The following is a 25,050-nucleotide window of genomic DNA, read 5'->3' as shown; positions in this document are numbered from 1 at the left end:
GACAGAAGCACTTAGAGTATGTACTCGTTTTAACTGTCACTGACAGAGATAGAAACATCAAGTGTTGTCTAGTATTAAAAATACTAGTCAAAAAATATATAAATACTAGTCACTAAAAATATGTCAATTAACCTGTAAGTTTAAAATATATGTATTTATATGTATGTCATTTAATTAGAAAAGTGGCAGTTTATTTATTTAATACATTGAAACAAAAATACACTTGAATATAGAAAGTGGTTTTTACTACAGTAAACAGGTAAGTTGAGCCTATCTGGCTCATTCAGAAATCAAATGGCTATGCCAGTCAATGCTATACAGTGGACTACTAATATATAACCCATATTAAACAAATATTTTAACTATATAACTATTAAATTACTACTTATGAATGTAATACTAAGCTCTAAGGATCCACCAGCCTGAGGCTTCCTCCGTTTAGACAGGAGGGGGAAAGGGGAGTCTGAGCTCAGGTAGGTCTCGAGAACTCCACTGTTGTTGGATTTAGGAAGGAGTGCAAGTAGTCAGGGTGGAAGGTTTTTTTTTTTTTTTCAAAAAAGCGTGGATGACAAAGGTAAGGAAGGTGGATTAATGTATATGCATATGGAAATGTCTGATTGATTGGTTGGTCAGTGATTGATGATGCAAATCCAGCCGTGGTCAATCATAGCATGTGATCCTTTGAAACTGGTTAAAAAACTTCACTTAGAGCATTTTGTTCCTGTGCTTTTACATTTTCTGGTTTTACATCAGTTGTGTCTGTTACTTAGCAATTAACTTATACCCCATAAAATAAAACAGGGGTGGCCAACCCTGTTCCTGGAGAGCCACCTTCCTGCAGATTTCAGTTGCAACCCATATCAAACACACCTGCCTGTAATTATCACGTGGTGTTCAAGTCCTAATTAATTGGTTCAGGTGTGTTTAATATGGGTAGCAACTGAAATCTGCAGAAAGATGGCTCTCCAGGAACAGGGTTGGCCACCCCTGAAATAGAACAACGGCCTATAAAGTAAAAAAATTAATAATCATATATACTATTTCATCTATATACCATCTCAATTTGGTCATGTCATTGGCCCATGAACATTTTCTTTTTTTTTCATAACCGTAACAAGAGGCAATTCAGTCATAACCTAATGATAAAACAGCTGTCATAACATTATTCATCAATATGTGGCTCTTTCTGGATTCTCGGAAACTATAGAAATTAAAAATGTAATTATGGAAATACGTTGCTACTGTACCATTGTTTTTGTTTACATCTCTTAAAATGGTCTATGATATTACCAATATTCTTTCAGTTACATGAACACCATAATACTAAAATATACTTTAGGTAACATGTAGTATGAATTTTGACATTTTAAAACCTGCGCATCAGGTTAGGTGGTTATTTATCTAAACAGTTGCATTAAATTAAGCTGTTCTGCTGTTATGTGATTTCAGGATAATTCCATGTATTATATGCTTTTTGTTACATGTTTTCTTTCAATATGTAACCAATACTCTTACTCAAGCATTGTTTAAATATTCTGCTTGTTTTAGTGTAGACCTTTAGGCCTCTGATGAAACAGGTACACAGATAACAGTCCGAAAGTTACCGATGACCCAGAAAAATATACTTCAGCCCGTTTTTTCATTGAGGGGAGGGGTGAGGAAGTCAGCATGCCGAAGGTCATCCATAGGCAGGTTCACTAATGGAAGTCTTGTCTGTGCCTGGTGTGCTGAGATGGACGACGCAGATCTGGTTTCTGCGGCTCTGGGGAAACACGATGGCCAGAACAACAACTAGGTGCAGACAGGCCACGGCTTGGGTCCAGACCTCCCTCCCGTAAATCAAAGGTGTCAGTCAGCCAGTCATTTCGAGGATGTTCAGGGTGATCCAGATTGATTGATAAATCTGCATTCACTCTGGGAGATTTCAGGCCTCCTCAGCCCGTGGACTGATCCCAACCCCCATACATTCCAGGCCAGTGGAGCTATTCCAGGACAGGGGCTGTGAGTGTCCTGTGCACACACCCCGAAACACACACACACACACACACACACAGCCAGCACAGAGGTCGTGTCATCTGCCTCAACACACTCACTTTAAACTCAGAGTACTGGTTATGTGGGCAGCGATGCGGTAATCAAATATTAAATAACCCTTATGTATAAAGTTGAAATATTGATGTTAAATTGTACACTGATGAATGATTTTGAAAAGACAATGTACTTTTTAAATGTACCATATAGTTTATAAAGCAGTGCTATAAACAAGGCGGGAATAAAGAAAAACTGGCCAGATATTATGCTTATTTTTTCACTGCCAATATAAATAGTTGCAAAACCAGGGTCAAGCTTCGTCACTGAGACTAAAATGCAAGAAACACAAACAAGTAGAGTGATACAAAGTGAAATGTGTCAATTTTCTGACAATATTTATTAACATTACTTCATGCTTTTGGTATCATAAGCAAAAAAAAATGTTTATAGCATTTATATCTTGATTAATGCTTATTCTAAGTCAAAGACAAATAGTCCTTTAAGAACCAAAACAACAAAGGCTTATGCTATAAACATATATCAAAAAAGTATTTGTTAATAAGTACATTACCTGACAAAAGTCTTGTCGTTTATCCCAGTTGTAAGAGCAACAAATAATAACTTGACTTCTAGTTGATCATTTGGAAAAGTGGCAGAAGGTAGATTTTTCTGATGAATCGTCTGTTGAACTGCATCTTAATCATCACAAATACTGCAGAAGACCTATTGGAACCAGCATGGACACAAGATTCTTACAGATATCAGTCAAGTTTGGTGAAGAAAAAAATCATGGTTTGGGGTAACATTCAGTATGGGGTACGTACGAGAGATCTGCAGAGTGGATGGCAACATCAACAGCCTGAGCAATCAAGACATGGGTGGTGCCCATTACACTCCAAATTACAGGAAAAATCTTTAGCAGGATAGCACTCCTTCTCATACTTTAGCCTCCACATCAAAGTTCCTGAAAGCAAAGAAGGTCAATGTGCTCCAGTATTGTCCAGCCCAGTCACCAGAGATGAACATTATTGAGGACGCATTGAAGATGAATTCAAAGAATCTTGATGAAGTCTGGGAGTTCTGTAAGAATGCTTTCTTTGCCATTTCAGATGACCTAATAAGTTATTTGAGTCATTGCAGAGATGTATGGATGCAGTCCTCCAAGCTCATGGTAGTCATACACAATATTAATTCTTTTCCCACTGCAGCATGACTTTATATTCTATACTGTACAAATTATTCCTGTTAAGTGACAACTTTGGTCTAAGTAAAGTCAGACCTTACTGTCCTAATTAAATAATAAAAAATAAAGGCATGATCATTTTTTATTTTGGTAAAATAGGCAAAATCTAGAAGCCTTTGCCTTTCATATACCCACTTCTGATACCAAATGATCAACTAGAATCAAGTAATCAAGTCAAGTAATCATTTGTTGTTCCTATAACTTGGATAGGCGATAAGACTTTTCAGGAAGTGTATGCTGTTTAATTTTTATGACTGTTTCATGCCTTTTTATCACAAGAGATGTTCGAAAAATTCTATAGTTAATTCATATATAAACTGTATTTACTGTGTGTGTGAGTAAAATGAATGTAAAATAGTGTGCCACTGCTTTCTATGTACAAAAAAATCGTATTTTCATATATTAGAAATCTTATGAACATCAAAACTGTATTCCTCATCTTCTTCAACCCATGCTCCACGTGTTTACCCTTGTACCCTGTTTAAAGTAATATACATTAATGCATTATAAATAAACACACTGTAACTTTAAAAAAAAAAAAAAAAAACTAGGTTAATAAAATATGTAACTAAAATTGTCTGAATAAAAACAGCAGATATATCCCTGCTCTCTCAGTCTTATCACTTTAAACAGCACGTCTGCAGTAAGCCAAACCATAAACCTCATGCCCGGCTGTCATCACTGCCTTTCATTCTTTATGAGCTTCCACCCCTTTTTCATCTTTTTCACCCTTAACAGTCACCCCATTTTTGTGTTTCCATGAAGTACTATCTCCTTCAGCCTGTCTGCAGCAAGTGCTTTGCTTCTTTCCCCACACTTCCCCTCCCTCCCTCTCAGCACTCCTTATTTCCTTCTCATTTTATCAAGGAGGAACCCAGGAGGAGTTGATGAATGTAGGCATCGGTGAAAGGCCAAACCCCTGGAGTCGGGGGATTTTGGAGAGGGCCGGTCGAGCTGTGCCGGGCTCTGTAGCCTTGACCGCTCGGCCGCTCAGCATGGGCCCTGTCAAAAGAGCTCTTGTTATTTTCCAGCGCGCAGCAGACGTTTGGTCACTGTAAGTGCTGAGGAGCATTTTTTCTTTGAAGCTCTTTGGCCCTTTATCAGCAGGCGAGGGTTAGCAAAATACAATGTGGAAATATGCCTGTAATGTGAAACACGCAGCTCGCTGTGTGAGCCTGGGCTGGACCGAGTCTCACGTCTGTCCAAGGTTTACTTAAAGGTATAGTTCTCCCAAAAAATGAAGAAATTCCTGATTATTTACTCAGCCGCTGGGAATCCGGGATGTATTACTTACATTATGTTCAGTTTCTGGGGATGGTTTTTATGCTGTGGGACAAATTGATACCTAATTGAATTCAACTACATTCTAAAAAATTACGAACTACTACTAAAATAACAACTACTAAAAATTACACTATGAAAGGTGAACAAAAAATGAGGTGAAAAGAATGGTTCACTAATATATGAACATGTTCTCACTGTCAGGCTATTCAGAATGTACAGGAGTTTATATCTATATCTATAGTTAAAGAAGATTTATTTTAGCTGAAATGGTGTTCTATGGTGATCTCCAAGTTGGAGGTCTTGCTGTAAAAAAAACTTAAAATAAATTTTCATTTTTTGAGTGAACCATCTCTTTAAAGTTGCTGGGTAAATTGATCCACAGACATCTAAATCATAACAAAGATTGGACACCTCAGAGTGTGAATGTTGTGCAGATAGGTTTATGACATTAAATGAGCTTTTGTCACAAAAAAAACTGATTCTTATTGACAATTGATTGAAAAACAGTGCAAAAATCTGTCATCTAATGTAACATAAGATAATGTAATGAGGTTTAATGAGGTGTTTGTCTTCACATAAGTGAAGTTTATTTAAAACCTAATTTCGAGAGGATCACATGTTTATGATTGTTTGCGGCCGGTCCCACATTATTCAGTTTATGATTCAGGCAATTCCTAAGCCACTATAAATACCCTAAGTTCCATATAACAGCCATCTTCGTTTTGAAGAATCCCCCTTCCTCCCGTACTTCTCCTCCTTTCCTAGATGGGTGGCACGGTGGCCCAGTGGTTAGCATTGTTGCCTCACAGCAAGAACGTCACTGATTCTAGTTCTTACCAAGCCAGGCGACATTTCTGTGTGAAGTTTACACATTCTCCTCGTGCTCATGTGGGTTTCCCCTGGGTTCCCCGGCTTCCTCCCACCGTCCAAAAACATGCAACTAAAGTTAATTGACTAATCCAAATCGGCACCATAGACATGCTCCTAGTAAGTAGTTATCTCGTAAGAGCAATCAGTTTATTAGCTACTAGAGAAGGGGAGTTCTCGAGATCTACCTGAGCTCAAACTCCCCTCTCGCCTTGCAAATGGGAGGGAGCCCCAGGCTCGAGGATCTGATGAGTTCAGGGCTCTCTCCCGGGACAGCATGCCAAACAAGCTTTATAATCAATCATCAGCTAAGTGTGAACTCTTGAGAGGGAAATTAAGGAATTGGAGAAAACAATCAAGGATTTTAAGTAAACAGGGCTTTACATAAACCATATTTGATGATATAAAATCCATATTTAGGCAGCTTCAAAGTGTCAAACTTTTCTAGCAGAACAGTTGGGCATTGTTGGGGGTGAAATATGTGCACTATAAAAATAGCAAACCAATGCCGAGAACCTGTTGCATTTTTTTAACACCAATGCTGTGTTTAGCATGTTGGGTAATCTTTTGGTTGAGTTATTTTAACTTTGGCTTTCTAGTAGGTTTTAGGTTTACTTAGTGTTTAAAACAAATGCACCCTTTTCCCAAAGCACAAAATAACAGCTTAGCAGTGGAAGCACTGGCTTTTAGTCTTCTCTTCAAGATAATCAGTGCTGCAGCTCTGCTCTGTTCTGTTTGTGTACATTTATATTTCATTGTTAGAGTTTTTATTGTGCTGTAAATAATTACATACTGATTATTTAAAGCAGCATACAGGGTTGCAAAAACCCTGTCTCAATAGAAATGGGATAACAGCAACTGGATCATTACAGCCGAATGTTATCTGTTGTTTTTAAACTAGTTTAAATGTAGACAATATTTTAAATTAACCCTAAATTTTATGGAAAAAACCAACCAATGCTTTAAATGTTAAACTTGATTTTTAACCTATCAATTTGGCTTGTATATATCAATTGTTCATATACTGATTTTAAAGTTTTTATCTTAACCCATAAAGCAATACATGGGCTGGCCCCAGAGTATATTTGTAATTTGGTCTCAGTGTCCACACCATCTTCCATTCTTCTGGTTGTTTTACCAGTCTTGTTGCAACCTCAAAACTAAGATGATTGTTTTAAGAATCGACTCCAAACATTTCTCTTAAGTGACACTCATAACTTTATAACGTTGTCATTGTTATAATGTTGTCATTATGATTACTCTTGTATTGATTATTTATTAATTGCTGAGTAGTTTTGGTGTTTTGTTTTGCTTTGTTTCATGCTGTTGTATCACCTTGATTATAAGAAATACACATTACAAATAAAATGTAATTATTATTATTATTATTATTATTATTATTATTATTATTATTATTCATTCATTCATTCATTTTCGTATCAGATTAGTCTCATTATTAATCCGGGGTCGCCACATAGGAGTGAACCGACCAAACATATCCAGCATATGTTTTACGTAGTGGATGCCCTTCCACCTGCAACCCATCACTGGGAAACAACCATACACATTCATTCACACACATACACTACAGACAATTTAGCTCACCCAATTCATCTGTACCACATGCATTTGGACTTGTGGGGGAAACCGGAGCACCCAGTGGAAACCCACGAGAAACCCAGGAGAACATGCAAACTCCACACAGAAAATGCCAACTGACCCAGCCAAGGCTCGAACCAGCGACCTTCTTGCTGTAAGGCGACAGCACTATCTACTGTGCCACTGCATCGCTAATATTATTGTTATTATTATTATTATTATTATTATTAATATCTGACCCAAATTTGCATTTTTAGGGATAGGCTATATAGACATATGCATCAAATAACCTTGTTGTTATGTGTTTTACTAACGTTTAAAGGATTATGTTTATCTATTGGTATTAATTCAAACATGAGAGGTAAACATGAGATGATTATTAACAGAATATCCACAATTCAACCTAAATAAACAACCCAACTTGCTGGGTCCCTTACAATCCAACGTGTTCTAATTTGTATGAATTTGTACAATCTCATAAATACAATTTGCTCATCCCCCAACACTCAAACAACACTTTTTGCAGCTTGCTTAAAACTACTTATTTTACATGAGCTGAATCAACACAATTTTTGAGTTTTTTGGGGCACAACTTAATAGTTTTATTCATTTATTAATTTTCCTTCAGGTTAGTTCCTTTTTTTTATCTGGGGTCACCACAGTGGAATGATCTGCCAACTTATCCAGCATATGTTTTATGCAGAGAAACCCCTTCCAGCTGCAACCCGCTGGGAAACACCAATACACACTCACATTTACACACTACAACCAATTTTATTTCATCCAATTCAGTTATAGTGCATGTCTTTGTGGGGGAAATGATGGGGAGAACATGCAAACTACACACCGAATTGCCAACTGGTCCAACTGGGGATCAAACCTGCGATCTTCTTGCTGTGAGGCAACAGTGCTAACCACTGAGCCACTGTGTCACCCTAATAGTTTTATGTTCAATCCAATAAACATAAATGTAAAAACATTTAAGTTAACTTAATCAATTTGTTTTGGGACAACATGAAGGAATTGTGTGGAGCCCTGTATTTATTACAGTAAATGAGGAGTATAGGTTTAGTGGTAGGGTTAAGGGGAATGCCTTGTTTTAAAAATTGTACGCTTTCATACAAATGAAATCGTACAAATTGGCAATTTTCCTGAAATATGTAAAAAAAAAATTAACATTTTTTTTTTAAATCTTGCAAAGTTTTCCTTCAAACCCCCCTTTTAAAAAGTCACAAACATCATAGATATCCTGGATGTTAATAAATAATCAAGTTCATTTTTGCAGGAATGGAAAGTAGAAGATGTTTTTGTGATGGCTGGTGTAAATTTGTGAGCCAAAGCGACAGGCGTGAGCATTGAAACACAAGCACATGGAGCATAAATAGTTTCATCCTTCCTCTGATGTTGAGGCTGGAATGCTAACAGGCTCCATGTGTCACCTCTGACCTCTAGCACCTAATAGGTGAGGAGCAAAGCACACGTTTTCCATTAGCCAACATTACAGCACTGGCATAGCCGGTCTGTGCCATAGCTGTAAACAAGCTGTGTATGAGAATGGCGGCCTGCCTAGTGTTAGTAGCATACGCTGTCAATCTGTGTGTGTGTGAACTCCTTTGAGAGGTTGTGTTTATGTGAGGATGTATACGTTTATACGAGTGTGTGAGAGTAGGTGGGTTTAATTAGCTTTGCTTTGAGAAATCTATGCCTAGAAGCTTGTTAAATATGACAAAACATCCTTTTGGGGACATTTGGGATCATGCATGGAAAAGGAAACATAACCTAAATAATGTTCCTTAGAGTTCATTAACCCCAAGTCATTTAACAGTAATGTGTCATGTGTTAACATTAGTTAATGCATTAGCTAACATAAACTAACAGTGACAACGTATCGTTGTGTAAAGCGATCATTTAAAGCACTAATCATAATAAATAATAAAAGATTAACTAACTATTGATTTATTTACACTTAGGGCATGCCAGATGTGACTTGTTTTCCATCAGAGAAACATTTAAAGAAGATATTTAGCTGAAATTCCTTGGTGACTCATAAAATCAACTGCAAGCCCACTGGTACTTTGAGCTGCTGTTTACACTAATGTGTTTTCCGTTTGAATGTATAGGTTTTGTAACATTTACGTTTGCTGTCCAAAGTACTCCAGCATCTTTGAGCCACAAAAACAGTGTTTTGAAAATGATAAAAACACATTTTAGTTTTGAAACACTAGTGTGGTTCATTTTAGAATGCGCAGGCCGAAATGTAAATTTTTGAAAATGTGGTCATGTGGAAATTCACAATCGTTCTGAGGTTCGTTTCCCAAACAAGGACATAACTCGCAGCTAAACTGTCAAAGTGTGATGCAACTTTAGAAATAGAACAATGTAGTGATGAGTGTTTCCCAAACTGCTTTGTCGTTGATCAATAGTTTGAACCACGTTAGTTATAATGTAAATTAATGATTATCTAAACGGGGTGGTAACAATTTCTTTGGAGAAAACCCTCATCACTTTTGTGCAAATTATATTGTTTTACACACACACACATACAAAAAAATCCAATATTAGTTTTGGTGCACTCGTTTTCCATGTTAATTGAAATTTATGTAAACTGCAGGTATATGGACTATGTTTCTTTTACAAATATTATTGATAGTTATTCCATATTCAATTGTAAAACATAAAATCACTTAGCTAACATGTATTCTAATCTCATATATAAATAAACCGGTAATGGTTGTAATTTACAGTAGGATATTTATTAAAGAATGGAAAAAATTATAATATTAATAATAATTATTATAAAATTTATTATTATTATTAATATTAAGTAGAATATTGTTTGTTATTTAACTACAGCTCTAGAGGTGTATTCGCAAGCATACAAGTTTGTGGTTTGTGAAGCAGTTTGTGAATGTTTATCGGAATGATGTATTTGGGAAACACCCATTCAACGATCTATGTTTGTTACAACGGTACCTACGACTTCATCTGGCTAATGATGGTTTTCAGAAACGCATCCCTGGCTGTTTCAGCAGCTTAATTGGAGTTCACCTGTGGTAAATTCAGTTGACTGAACATGATTTGAAAAGGCATACACCTATCTAAATAAGGTCCCAGGGTTGACAGTACATGTTAAAGCAAACCACGCATGAAGACAAAAGAATTGTCTGTAGACCTTTGAGACAATATTGTCTCAAGGCACAAGGCTGGGGAAGGTTACAGAAAAATTTCTGGTACTCTGAAAGTTCCATTGAGCACAGTGAGAGGTACTGCAAAGAGGAATGGGCAAAAATTCCCAAAGACAGGTGTGCCAAGCTTGTGGCATCATATTCAAAAAGACTTGAGGCTGTAATTGCTGCCAAAGGTGCATCAACATAGTATTGAACAAAGGCTGTGAATACTTATGTTCATGTCCTTTTTCAGTTTTTTTTATTTTTATTAAATTTGCAACAATTTCAAAAAATATTTTTTCACATTGTCATTATGGGGTATTGTGTGCAGAATTTTGAGGAAATAAAACAATTTAATCCATTTTAGAATAAGGCTGGAACAAAAAAAAATGTGGAAAAAATTACGCACTATGAATACTTTCCAAATTGCACTGTACATTGTGGACAGAGATCTTATTTTCTGTAGACCATTATCGCTCTTTTAAAACATAAAACAAAAAAAAAATTTAATTTGTTAACAAAAAAAAGTTATTTATTGTTTTGTTTCTTTGTTGTTGTTGTTTTATTGATAACTATTCCAGCATATGTTGTACACAGTGGATGCCCTTCCAGCTGCAACCCATTACTGGGAAATACCCATGCACTTGCTCATTCACATGCACATTCATACACTACGCCCAATTTAGTTTATTCAATTTACCTTTAGCATTTGTGTTTGGACTGTGAAGGAAACTGGAGCACCCGGAGCAAACCCAACATGGGGAGAACATTCAAACTCTACACATAAATGCCAACTGGCCCAGCCGGGACTCCAATCAGTGACCTTCATGTTGCGAGGTGTCCCGCCTGAATCTAATGTATTTAATAAAAACTCTGGGTTTGTGATGGTCTTCAATAATTATGTTTAGCTTTATTTAAGAACATTAGAAGTCTAGAATATAATTCGGATAAGTGAAGAGTGTGAATGTGCTTGTGCACTGCTATAGTGAAGGAGTTGTGCAGGTAGTGTATATGAGAATGGATATAAGGGCATATTCAGATGTTTGGACTGCAGATGTCTGTCTGCAGTGGTCCAGGTGCTTGGAGCTATAGACTACACAGACGTCTGCACAGGGTAATGTGGAAATCAACCTGAAACACACCTGGGAATGAACAGGGTGAAATGTTCAGGAAATGAGCAAGAGTACATTCATTTCTCAGTTAGCTTTAGCTTCCCTTTATATAAGGTGAATGTCGACCCAGCAAGACCAAGACCCAGACAATAAGACTGAGAATGTTCCTTAGTTTAGATGTTGGTAAATCTTAGTAATGAAACGTGGTAGCATTTCAATTGCTGTGCATTACCTTAAATAACCAAGTCTTTGTTCAGTCTAATTTAGAGGATTAGAATAATCTGTAGAATCATTTAATTCAATTAAATGGACGGAAAAAAACACCAGAACAACTTTTCAAAAGTTTACTCTTTACATTTTTGAAAATGTCAACTAAAGCTGTGTTTAGTTGTGCAAAAATACTGTACAGTAAAACACAAATACTGTCTTTAGAAAGCGAATTATTTGATTTATTTTTAAACTTTCCAAATGCCCGGAGCCTAACCTCTTTATTTGTTGATGCTTTTAAAAACAAAACAGAGATTTTTCTTCTCTTCATTTGAAAGTCGCTTGAAAGAAAACCTAGGGATTACAATTTAATTATAAATAAACAAACTGTTAAAATTTTAGCTATAAAGGCAAGGAGCTATCATCATCGTAATTGTATTCCACAACAAAAATTACTTACATTCGACAGTTTCTTATTTTATGCTGATGTATGTTTAATGTGTAAAATATTTATGATCTTGCACCACCACCACCCCTCAAACAATGTATGATTGTCGGCAAGGACAATAAAAGACAGACTAGGTCATCGGTTAGAGGTGATTGTTCAGTTAAACTTAGGAGAACTGCTTTCGAGCAATCAGTTTTTTTTTTCAGTTAAAGCAGCAGAAAGATGAAATAAAATACCAGTGTATATCAGAGAGAGTACCACTTTTAATCATTTTAAACTTGTTTTTAAAAATTGGCTTAAACAAAATCAAATATGCAGTCACTGATTTGATTTAATTGTATTGACAATAATGTACTGTATGTAATGTACTGTAAGTGTATATTGTATTATTTTTTACTGTTAAATTTGTTACAACTTCCTGCCCAGGGATTACAGATGTAAATTAGTTTTATAGCTAACTCTGGCACAACTTGTCATGTTGTACGTTGTCCCTGTGTAAATAAATTAAATAAATAAATAAATAAATAAATAAATAAATAAATAAATAAATAAATAAATATAAAGAGTTAACCATATACAATACAAGCCGCATAGAGCGGTTACAAGTAACAAAACACAATTGAATACATATTTTGCAAGCTAGAGAAAACAAGGAGGCGTTTTTTAATCACATTTACTTACACTTGTGAAATGGAGGAAGAAACTGGTTCATGAACTGTGTACTGATAAAGTTCCTGTCAAGCTCTGACAAACTCCCTTACATCAGTAGTCTTTTTTGATCCTTTATTTAACAAACGACCGACTAATCCCTCGTTGTAAGCATGTAGATTGCTAAAGCACTCGTCAGAAAAATTACAGGAACACAGCAGAGGCTGGGGCTATAATGCTTAGGTGTTTTTGCAAAAGTAAACTTCAACCACTGACTCTTCACAACCTTACCTTTGGGTAGGGAAAATAACGCTAACTTTCCCTCACACTTTAGAGCACAAGGTCTTTGTGTGCTCTACAGTGTCAGAGTCTTCCTCCTTTTCTTTCTACAGTGTTTGTCTTCCTCCTTTTCTTTCTACAGTGTTTGTGGGCGGGGTTAAATTTTTTCTGGGTCTGCGCGTGCAGCACATGGGCGGGGCTTAAGTTCTGTATCAATGTCACCGGGCACAGCTAAACATTCATTACCCCAACAATCGATCAATATTAACCAATAGTTTTAAACACGGTGCACTTTCAGATTTAAGCCTTACCTGGATATTTCACTTCACTTAGATTTGTGTTACATACTGCATGGAAGGTCATATTCAAAAACCCATAGGCTCTTTAACTCACAGTTCTGAGTAAAAAAAGTCAGAATTTCCAATATTTTAACTCATAATTCTTAGATAAAAAGTATAATTGCAAGATATTATTGAGCATTTGTGTGTGGTAAAAGTCTAAATTGTTTGTTTTTTAATTAATTTTTTTCAATTCTGTGGTGAAAAACATGATTCACCTGAAAAATAAAAATCTGTCATCATCTACTTACCCTCACTTACACTCTCAGTGCATATCTCTCACTTCTTCTGAAAAACAGGAGGAATATTATGAAGAATAAATGGCCAATAGACCAATTCATCTTCAAAACATATTCAAAAATATAAGGATATCCCACCTACCAACAGAAAATGCTACAGTCTCACCAACAATGACCTGTAGCGTTAGATTAGGCCTCATCCAGAACTGTTTGCAAAACGAAATGAGATGAGAAAAGTGAGATAAGTCAACGGAAAGAGAGCAGATGGTGTTTTCCCCCTCTTTGAGAAAGGAGCAATGGCACCATCGCATCTGCAAATAATCCTGATCACAGAGAGAGGAAGTTTGCCATGAGAAACAGACCAATGGATCTGGCTCCTTCTACAAGGGGTCCTTATTTCTTCCTCTGTATATAAACAACAATCCTTCGCCACACACACACACACTCACCCATAAGCACTTAACAGATAACCACATACACAGAGAAATAATGATACCTGCCAGCGATTGTGTAAACAGTGCCTGGCTCGATATGCACAGGAGCTGGATGGATAACGTCTACAGTCGTTGCTGTTGTGAAAGACTTAAACGTGGTGACTGTGTGTTTACAGCGTCTCACTAAACATTGTTGTATGCGGTAGGCTGGTTTCTAAGACTAACAAAGGTGATGAGGAAGAGGATGGTAAAGGAAGCTCGACGGATAAAAATAGCAAACCAATTAGGATCATATTTCACACCTTTTATCTTGGTCCAGTACATTTGTGCGCTTGAGTGTTTCCGAAAGAAAGTGTTTGTTTGTGTAGCAGTTTTATTTATATTAGTAGGAGCTGTTGACATCCGGAATTGATTCCAGACATCTTTCCTGCGTCATGTCTGTCTGTCAAACCAAAGTCTGGAAACACAAACTGTGTCTCACCTATACTGTGGTTACCCATAAGACTGGAGAGATGGAAAGAGCTTTAAGTTTCGAAGGGATTTAGTTAACTACAGTCATTTATGTTCAATGTGTTTACAGGCAGTACATGGTAATTTGCTACAAAATAAAATTCACAATAGACACCTCGGTTTGAGATCATTTGACTACCTTTACCTCAAAATGAAATCAAATTGACAGCTAACACAGGCCCGTAGCCAGCCTAATGAAAGGTGGGGTTCTTTTTCTGTTAAATTCGACCGTTTTTTTGCATTTTCCCCCACATTTTGTATTTGATTAAGAAGGTTAAATACTGCATTTTAGTGACATTTTATGAAATATATGAAGTCAGAATTATTAGCCCCCCTTTGATTTTTATTTTTTTTTATATTTCCCAAATGATGTTTAACAGAGCAAAGAAATTTTCACAGTATGTCTGATAATATTTTTTCTTCTGAAGAAAGTCTTATTTGTTTTATTTTGGCTAGAATGAAAGCAGTTATTCATTTTTTATAAACCATTTTAAGGACAATATTATTAGCCTCTTTAAGCAATTTTTTTGATAGTCTACAGAACAAACATCATTATACAATAACTTGCCTAATTACCCTAACCTGCCTAGTTAACCTGATTAACCTAGTCAAGCCTTTAAATGTCACTTAATGCTTTATAGAAGTTTCTTGAAAAATATCTAGTCAAAATTTATTTACTGTCATCAAGACAAAGATAAATTAAATCAGTGATTAAAAATTAGTTATTAAAACTATTATGATTAGAAACACATGTGTTGAAAAAACTTCTTTCTGTTAAACAGAAATTGAGAAAAAAATTAACATGAGGGGCCAATAATTCTGACTTCAACTGTATATTATCATTCTGATCACACAGTTCCTGTGATCCTTTGATCGTACAGGGCGAATTTTGCAAACAAGAGTGTTGTCAATCCAATAAAGTTTTTTCTCAATATGTAAGTTGTTTTTCTTTTTGCATGTGTTGTCTTAACTTGCAGCACATTTAAGCTCTCTTGCCCACCATAGTTTCCCACAATTTTTTTATGAATTCCAGTATGTGACCTTGATCTCTGCTTCGCCAAATTTTGATGTTAAAAGGATTTTTTTTATATACTGTTACGTCTTTCACAGATTATCATTGCTTACCTCCAAAAACAAAATTTTTCATATATCCAAATGCTTTTTTTGCCTCAAAATTGAATGTATATCTCAGAGAAGTTTGGCTTATTTCATAGTTTAAAACTCTTTATAACTGAGGATTCTCATTATTCCCTATGGGGAAAAAATGAATACTTCCGGAACCAAGACTGAAGACGTGGACTTTTGCACTCGCACATAAAGTTATAAACTCTGTGGTTCAACCATGAATGATGCCTCACTTCATGTGGCTTATTGAGGAAATATCCCGGTAACCACATATAACACAGCGTCATCATGACAGCACATTTTGCACATGTAATCACTGCTTGCATTTTCTTGGTATTAGCCCTGACTGTAAACCAAACAAAATGACAGTGCAACTCAATATATTGTAAGGACTTACCACCTTAGTCACTCTTCGCCCTTGTTTGCGTAGTTTCAGGTTTTCTGGTTCATCTTTTAATCTGCATGTTGGCAGTCTCTCTGGCGCTAACGGTTGCTGGAGCTTTTACAGGCATTTCTGAGCAGTGGCTTCATGTGTGCTTGTTGAAGTGGCCTTTGTATGGTGATTTTCATATAGTGAGACAGCAAATGGGCCTTCAACATGGCACAGGAAATGATCTGCTTACAGATCTGTCTCTGAAAGCCTTTATTTGTGCGTGTGTTTCTTCCTGTGTCTAATCTGAACTTTAGAGCTAAAAATATATTGAAGTAAATCTAATTATGTGCAGATTTAGTGAGAGGAGCAGTATAGCTGACACCAGTGGCCTCGCTCACATCGGGTCGTGCTAATTAATATGTGTTGACTTGAATTTGCCCCACAATGGCGCCCATTGAAGGCTTGATGGGGAATGCTGACATGGGGTTAGGATGGTTCACAAAGGAAAAAGAATCAGTTATCTTCAAACCTCTTATACTGTTTAAGACTCTTATACTGTTTCTCGTTTTCTGCTTTGTCTCCTATACAAACCTCTATCCCACGTTTTGACTTCCTCAAACATATGCTTTTATGTAGATATAGAAAATTACATAAGACTTTTTTTAATTATTATAATTTTTCTGGATTTCATTATAGATTTTTTTAAAATAAACCTTTAAACTTCTGTTCTCCTGAATGTTTTTTGGGGGTAAAACAATTTCCGGGGTTGGGGTGCATCTATGTGAAAACATGTTAGACTCAATGGTTGAATCATTTGTTAAAATATAATGAATTATTATTTTTGTCATTTGCAATAAAGCCAAGTTGAATAAATAAAATACATTTTTGTGCAGTTAAAACAGTATGTAATGCAGATTTTTATTTGGTTAAGAAATCATGCCAACTTATACATTTAAAATCCCAAGGATTTGAATATGAAGAACATTAAAAAGTAGTACATATAAAGTAGTGTGTAATATCAGGCTTCTTTTAGCACTTTCCAGAGTTGCTCTTTAGGTTTAGAGTATCATATTTTTGTTTTTCTGTCCAGGTGATCTCATACAGGCTCTATAATATTAAGGGCTAGACCCTGTGGAGGCCATTTCATGACTGTCTGTATTCCATCTGCTGTTTTTCTTCTCTAAATAGGATTTCACTGCAATTTATGAATCATTATCATACTGAAAATGAAAACTATTACCACTGAGGTCACTGATGAATGGATTAAAACTAGGGATTCTTCAATCAGGATTTTTGGAACCAATAGCCAGTACTAATTTCTTGTTGTGGTGAACAGCTGATACCGATTCTGATGCTTCAGTCTTTACTCTATATAACTAACATTGCATGAAGCACATTTTCCCTTTAAGTCTGATATTTAAGTGGAGATCTCTGCTTTATAAGAGAATAAATGAAGGATGTTACATATAATGTCTTAAACACGTCTCTTATAACCCTTTCAAGAGTTCACACTTAGTTGATGATTAATTATAAAGCTTGTTTGGCATAATGTCCCGGGAGAGAGCCCTGAGCTTATGAGATCCTCGAGCCTCGAGGTTGATCTCAAGAACACCCCTGCTGTAGTAACTAATAAACAGATAGTGACTGCTCTTAGGAGATAAATACTTACTATGAGCATGTCTATGGTGCCGATTTGGATTAGTCATCTAACTTAAGTTGCATGTTTTGGGACGGTGGGAGGAAACCGGGTAACCTGGGGGAAACCCACGTGAGCACAGGGAGGATGTGTAAACTCCACACAGAAATGTTGACTGGCTTGGTAAGGACTAAAACCAATGACGTTCTTGCTGTGAGGCAACAGTGCTAACCACTGGGCCACCGTGCCGCCCCTCTAGAAAAGGAGTAAGAGTGGAAGGGGGATTCTTCATAATGAAGATGTCTGTCATATGGGACTTAGGGTATTTATAGTGGCTTAGGAATCATCTGAAATTGAATAATGCAGGGCCGGCTGCAAGCAATCATAAGCACGTGATCCTCTCGAAATTAGTTTATAAATAAACTTCAATTAGTGTAGACATGTCATGGTCAGATGCATCTTCACACAAAATAATAGATAAGACAGATAAAAAAATGGGTAAGAAAATTGTTTAACAGTGCAATTTTGAAACATTGCAAATGATGAAAGATGAAATTTAACATGTCTCAATCAAGAAAAAGTTTGGAGCGCGTATCTGATGCATAAGAAGATCCTCTGCTTGTAAACCCATAAACGAACACTTGCGATCGGTTCATGAAATCGGCCCGATTAGCGAGTACCAATCGAGTCATAAAATGTGATTATCGGTCGATACTGATCTTCAGCCGATCGATCGGAGAATCCCTAATTAAAACCTATATGTACTTTTAAACATTCACAATTACAATAATTCAGGCCATATTGCTACGAACACTGATAGAAATTCAGCTCAAACCAGGACAAACAGCCTCTCTCCAACATTGTCTTTTACATGTCTTAAAAAAATACACCAAATAATACATCTAACCTAACTCCTATCCTAACAAACCATACATCAACTGAAAGATAATTTATTCATCTTGTATAATTCTCAAAATGACAAAAAAAATGTACACTTATGACTGGTTTTGTAGTAAATAGTTACATATGTGATGTATTCATGAAATCATCTGTAAGCAACAGATTAAATGTTGGCTTAAAACTTTTGCACAATAGTGTATAAAGTGGCCTTTTATCCATGTAAAAATCTGAGATTTACTGTCTGTAGTTCGATTGACTTGATATCTGATTCCATACTTGTACAATGTGTTTCATGTGTTTAGTTGTCCCTAAATTGACTTCAACCTTAAAGCAATTAAAATATTGTCTGGTGTGTAACATTTGTGTTTATTGGTCCTGTCAGCATTAAGACTTTCTGGCTTTGAAAATAATCCTTCATTTAAAGTTTTTAAAATATATTTCTACAGTAATTAAAGATATTCATGCTTTTCCAACATTTTATTACTTTCCATTTTACAGTGTTTCTTTTAAGTTCCACAGAAGACAAAAAAAGTCAAACAGGTTGACTAAATGATGTCCGAATTTAAATTTCTGGGTGAACTATCCCTATAATCAAAGTGTGGTTTGCCATCTTCTATGTTAGTAAGGGTATTTCTTCTTATTGATATCCCAAGCATATTTCAAGCCAGTACAAAAGACAAACAACATACCGCAGCGTTAGCTTTGCTCCGTGTGCAGTAGCAGTCTCCGTATAGTTGTGTCTGGATGTGCTTTAGCTGTGTCTCGGTGCTCTGTAAGTGTCTGGGCCTCCTCACGGCTGGCTAGTTTTTCTTGGCCAGCTGCTGGAGTGGGCCTGTGGTTGGGGTGATGGGTGTGGAGACATACGCTCACATTCCTCCCTCTGTCCTCGCCAGAGCCAGCAGCAACAGCAGCAGCAGCATCAGCCTCAGACACTACATATAGGCCAGTTCACACCGCACAGACAAATGCCAACAAACAAACAAGTGGGCCATTGTATTTAGAATGTTGTGAAAAAATTACTCATCTTCACACTACAATAACAGTTGTAATAGTACTTAAATCATTAATTAATTGATAAAAATATTTAAGTGAAGTCTATCTGGTCAAATTAAAAGGATTCTGTCATCATTTATCCGTCCTTTACTTCATTCAATCCATCATGAGTTTCTTCTGTTAGAGACACAAAAGAAGATATATTTAAAAACGCTCAAAACCTGTAACCATTGACTTTCATAGTATTTGTCTTTTCCTACTATGGAAGTCAATGGTTACAAGTTTTCAGCATAATTCTTCTCTTTTGTGTTTAACAGAAGAAAGGAAGTCATAAAAAGTTTTAAAACCACTTGAGAGAGAGTAAATAATGAGTACATTTTCATTTTTAGGTGAACTATCACTTTAAGTCAGAGTTTGTTGGAAAATCATATCACATTGCTCAAACGTTTTACGATCCAACGAGCGCTGATTGAACATGATTAGTTGGGTGAAAACAAACTCTGACCAACAGCAACAGAGGTTGACAGGGGTAACACACTGATCCAACACACTCAGACTGGTGTACATCTGTGTAGTGTGAATCTGCCTTATGAGAATGTTCACTCATGGTCTTACATTTGTTTAAGGATAGTATGTGCTTAATGTTGGGGTCTGCATGATTTTTAAATGTTTCTGAAAGAAGTCTTTTCTGCTCAGCAAGATTACATTGATTGCATTAACTGCAAAACTGACATGTCTTCACAACTTTTAAATAGCTGTATTTAATATATGTAGAAATATTTTATTTAAATTAAATTCTTTTTTTTCCCTTTTTTTTGCTGTACTACCGACCATAGCCTTTAGTGTCATATGACCTTTCAGAAATCATTCTGATATGCTCATTTGATACCCAAGATGCATGAATTATTTTACCAATGTTGAAAACAGTAATGCTTAATGTTTTTGTGGAATCTTTGATTTAAAAAAAAAAGACAACTAAGAATCAGACTCTAGACCCCAGAAGTACCCTAGAAACCCCCTTGCAACCAACCAGAACCCACTGACAACAGCTTAAAGCCAAAATATACACTCACCGGCACTGGCTCATTAAAGCAAATTTCTCATCAGGCAATCACATGACAGCAACTCAATGCATTTAGGCATGTATACATGGTCAAGATGATCTGCTGCAGTTCAAACAGAGCATCAGAATGGGGAAGAAAGGTGATTTAAGTGACTTTGAACATGGCATGGTTGTTAGTGCCAGGCGGGCTGGTTTAAGTATTTCAGAAACTGCTGATCTTCTGGGATTTTCACGCACAACCCTCTCTAGCATTGAATAGAATGGTCAAAAAAGAGAGAAAATATCCAGTGAGCTGCAGTTCTGTTGGCACAAAAACTAGTTTGAGCTTATAGAAAGACAACAGTAAGTCAAATAACCACTTGTTACAACTGAAGTATGCAGAAGAGCATCTCTGAACTCACAACACGTCCAACCTTGAGGCGGATGGGCTACAGCAGCAGAAAACCACACTAAAAGCCACTCCTGTCTGCTAAGAACAAGAAACTAAGGCTACAATTCACACAGGCTCACCAAAATCGGACAATAGAAGACTGGAAAAACGTTGCCTGGTCTGATGAGTCTCGATTTCTGCTCCGACATTCGGATAGTAGGATCAGAATTTGGCATCAACAACATGAAAGCATGGATCCATCGTGCCTTGTACCAAAGGTTCAGACCATTTCTTTATGACCACAGTGTACCCATCTTCTGATAGCTACTACCAGCAGGATAACACACCGTTTCATAAAGCGCAAATCATCTCAGACTGGTTTCTAGAACATGACAATGAGTTAAATGTACTCAAATGGCCTCCAGTCAGCAGATCTCAATCCAGTAGAGCAGCTTTTGATGTGGTGGAAAGGGAGATTCTCATCATGGATGTGCAGCCGACAAATCTGCAGCAACTGCGTGATGCTATTATGTCAATATGGACCAAAATCTCCAGTACCTTGTTGAATCTGTGCCACGAAGAATTAAGGCAGTTCTGAAGGCAAAATGGGGTCCAGCCCTGTACTAGTAAGGTGTACCTTATAAAGTGGCTGGTGAGTGGTTATTGTCAATGTTCAAGCAAAATCAAAGAACAAACTGATGTGACGTCATTTCCAACAAAAGTCCGAACCAAAGTTACAATCAGCTTGGCAATGTGAATATTTTTTTAGATAAATGATCTGCTTCTAGTAAACACCTTTAAACTTTTAGTGGTTCCTGGTGTGTTTGCTTAATAAGTAGGTGTGGCTTTGTTGATGGCATTGGAATGTCCACAAAGTGCACCACTGCAAATGTATTTCCTTTTTTACCCCTAAACAAAGATGAAAACAACTGTGGTGTGAGTGTACTAGGGCCTGTAGTAAGTCCCTGGGAACCACCAGCACCTGGCAACCAGCCACAACACATGGCAAACACAGTCACATTTCCTTCATTAAATGTAACATACAACTCGATTTCTAAACTCAGAGCTAATTTGGCACTAACGTACACACATATTTTAAGCTCCAGTCTCTGATGAATAAAAAAGGTGAAACGCTTAGGAAAGGAACATATTCCTCTCATCAGTCTGGCCTACATAGTTAACAATGTATACAGCCTCTGAACAGAACATTCATCAAAACCTAATAGCTCTTTAGAGAGATTGAAGCAGATTTGAAAAGCAGTTCATCTGACAGCGCAGGATCTCTGCCAGCTCTCAGACAGACCTCCACCTGGACATACAGTTGCCGTGTTTATTCTGGAGCTCCCATCCGCCATACAGGTGTTCGTCAGGACTAGATAAGTAGACGGAATGTCGGTCTCTAAACACAGGTGCTGCTTATGAAAGTGGCCAATGCTGCTTTACGTTGCTGCAAACGGGGTTATGAAAACATACAGAAGGACAAAAATGTGCATTCCTTCAGCATTAATGTCCTTTAGATACCAGACATGATGCAGCCATCTGATCGTGAATCTTCCCAGATATCCTTTTGGTTTTCCTAGCAGCCTAAGTGTATAAAGGCACTTTATTATAAATCACTAAATATCATTAGACTGTGCTACCGACTTGGCTTTATGAGCGATTATGGTGATTTAAATGCAGTGCCTGGAACCAATAAAGCACATTTTGCGCTGTGCAGGTGTCAAATGAGAGATTTCAATTTCCAAATGTTTCACATCAATATCGTTTCTTGAAAGATATTACGATATAAAGGAAACAGATGCTTATCGCCAAAATGTTGGGCATAAAAAAATGGAAATAAACAGTTTGATGTCAATATTAAGGGTGGCATGGTGGCTCAGTGGTTAGCGCTGTCACGTCTCAGCAAGAAGGTCACTGGTTTAAGTCCCAACTGGACCAGTTTGGATTTCTGTGTGTATTTTTCACGTTCTTCCCGTGTTTGCGTAGGTTTTTTATGGTTGCCCTTCCAGCTGCAACACAGTACTGGGAAACATCCATACACACTTATTCACACTCATACATACGGCTAATTTAGTTTATTCTACTCACCTATACCGCATGTGTTTGGACTGTGGGGAAAACTGGAGCATCCCAATTAATCCCACGCCAACAAAGAGAGAACATGCAAACAACAGTAAACATGTCAGGATAAATAATTCAAATAAATCAGTGACTTCTGCTGTCTTTATTAGTTTTAAAAATGCAGATTTCTTTACGATTTAAAATGACATTTTTGGATATCTTTTCTGCTGGAGATACTGTTGCCCTTAAAAACTAAAAAAACGTAAATAAAAAAATCTTACATATACCATAGGAAGGGTGTAACATAAAATTTTGGCGGTTTTAAAACCTTCCAAACCTTAAAATCTTCCAAACCCTTCCAAACCGCGCAGTGCTTAATTGACTACACAAATCATGTTTCTTGGTCCTCAACAATATTTTAAGCTAATGTGCTTTTTTTGTTTACAATCATTCTCATTGGTTGGTGGCTATTGTTTTGCGCGCAGTGAGCAGCTGAAATAATTAATGGCATTGTGAATATGAAACTGTGCTTATGGATCAGGAAAGCGGGAGACCAAAGGAAAGCAATCTCAAGTCAGCCAGAAAACATGACAGAAGAGTTAACTGTGGGCTCTTCTTGAAGATTGATTTGAGTCATTTAATCATTTTTTTCACTTCACAATAATATTGAAGTGAACAGAATAGTGATTGTTCATCGGATGTATGTTTGTAGCTACATGTTTTTATTATCCATGACTGATCTATAACATTATATGGCACAAAATTATTAAAGATTGTTCAGAAATGTGATGCTCTTTTTTTTTTGTGCTACCACCATTTAATGATGTCATGTTCCGGGAAAACTGACATTGTGTGGTGGACATCGGTCATGGAGACTTTTATTTCCTGGTTTTGTTCCGGAAGTTATTAATTTACAAAATAATCTCTGAAACCATGCTATACCTTGAAAACTTTTAAAATTCCATGCCTAATTTCAGAAAAAAAGGAGATAAATCAGTTTTTGTTTAAGTTTTTGTCTCCAAAGCTAATTTTAAAACATAAAATAAATATTAAAATTAATTTAATATCCAAAAGATTTTAAAATATAATGTTAAATAGTTAAAAATCTCTAAATGAATAGAGAGTGACCTGTATTTACAGTGGCACAGTTAACAAAACACAGGTCTGTTTGTAGCTTGTGTATAGCCTTATAAAGTTTCTTCGAGGAGGAAAGATTGTCCTCTTGAGTTTAGAGAGCAAAACATATAGTGTGAGGCTCCTAAACACTCTCATTGCCTCTCTTCAAACACTGAGAGCTTATAAATCTTCTTTAACCAGGTCTTGAAACATACTAGTGCTCTAAAGAAGTCAGCTATATGGTCTTTTTCTTACGGTGGAGGACTCCAATAAACATTTAAACGTGTTTCTGTGTTCCTGTTTGCTGTGCCTGTGATGTACTGCTCTGCGGGCATTAAGCTGCTCCAAGCTCACCATTACCAATCAATGGCGGACTGTTGACCTTTGACCGGTGTCGTAACTGGAGCCCGTAAGTTTGTGATAAAGCTGCATTTGCATGGTGGAGACCCCTCGAGACCGATACTGCTGAAAACTGATAGCCTTTGCCAGCCTCTGTACTATTGGTCGGACTAACTCATGTTCATTCATTGACTGTCTGTTTGCTAAATTTAGCATGCCAGCCTCCAAATTTTCATCCCGCTAATTGCCATTGAGTAGATATCAGATCTAAAATTGAGTCCACTGGAATTTCAACAGTCCTGTTTATCCTGTCACTCATGTTATCATGCACAAACACTGGTGGAGGACGTACACAAAGCAAGTACTTGAAAGTACAGTTAGCCTATAACTAAATACCCCATATAGCCATATATATAGAAATGTTCTGTGCTAACAAATGTGAACACAAAATATGATAATCGGCAAGGCATAATGTATTGACATTTTATTAAGAAACATGCAAACACACTGGTTTTATATCTGTTACAGCATGTGTTACAGCAGCAAGGAAGATTAATGGCCATTTATTTGTGTTATTTTCAGTTTTGATTGATACACAGACATGGACATGTCCACCATATCAGGCTTTTCATGCTTAAACAGTTCAACTTTTTTACAGCTGATTAAGT

General features: G+C 36.6%; 1 protein-coding gene and 1 long non-coding RNA gene across 4 annotated transcripts in view; one reads left to right on the top strand and one right to left on the bottom strand.

Moving 5' to 3' along the window:
- The window catches only part of gpc3 (glypican 3), a 296,516-nt gene that overhangs the window by 252,870 nt on the left and 18,596 nt on the right, over nt 1-25,050 (top strand). The window lies entirely within an intron of this gene.
- On the bottom strand, nt 2,162-16,204 carry LOC141377543 (uncharacterized). 2 transcript variants are annotated; one of them, XR_012389825.1, is made up of 4 exons: nt 15,929-16,170; nt 13,605-13,668; nt 13,475-13,508; nt 2,162-4,276 (listed from the first exon to the last, which is right to left on the bottom strand). It is a non-coding gene; the product is annotated as an uncharacterized lncRNA (long non-coding RNA). The 2 variants fall into 2 exon arrangements; XR_012389826.1 differs by having other exon boundaries at nt 2,227-4,276; nt 13,475-13,511; nt 15,929-16,204.

The sequence above is a fragment of the Danio rerio genome, chromosome 14 (genome assembly GCF_049306965.1).
Source record: "Danio rerio strain Tuebingen ecotype United States chromosome 14, GRCz12tu, whole genome shotgun sequence".
In the NCBI taxonomy this organism is placed as follows: domain Eukaryota; kingdom Metazoa; phylum Chordata; class Actinopteri; order Cypriniformes; family Danionidae; genus Danio; species Danio rerio.
Note: the sequence above shows the minus strand (reverse complement) of the source record. Positions and strands in the feature narration are given on the sequence as shown.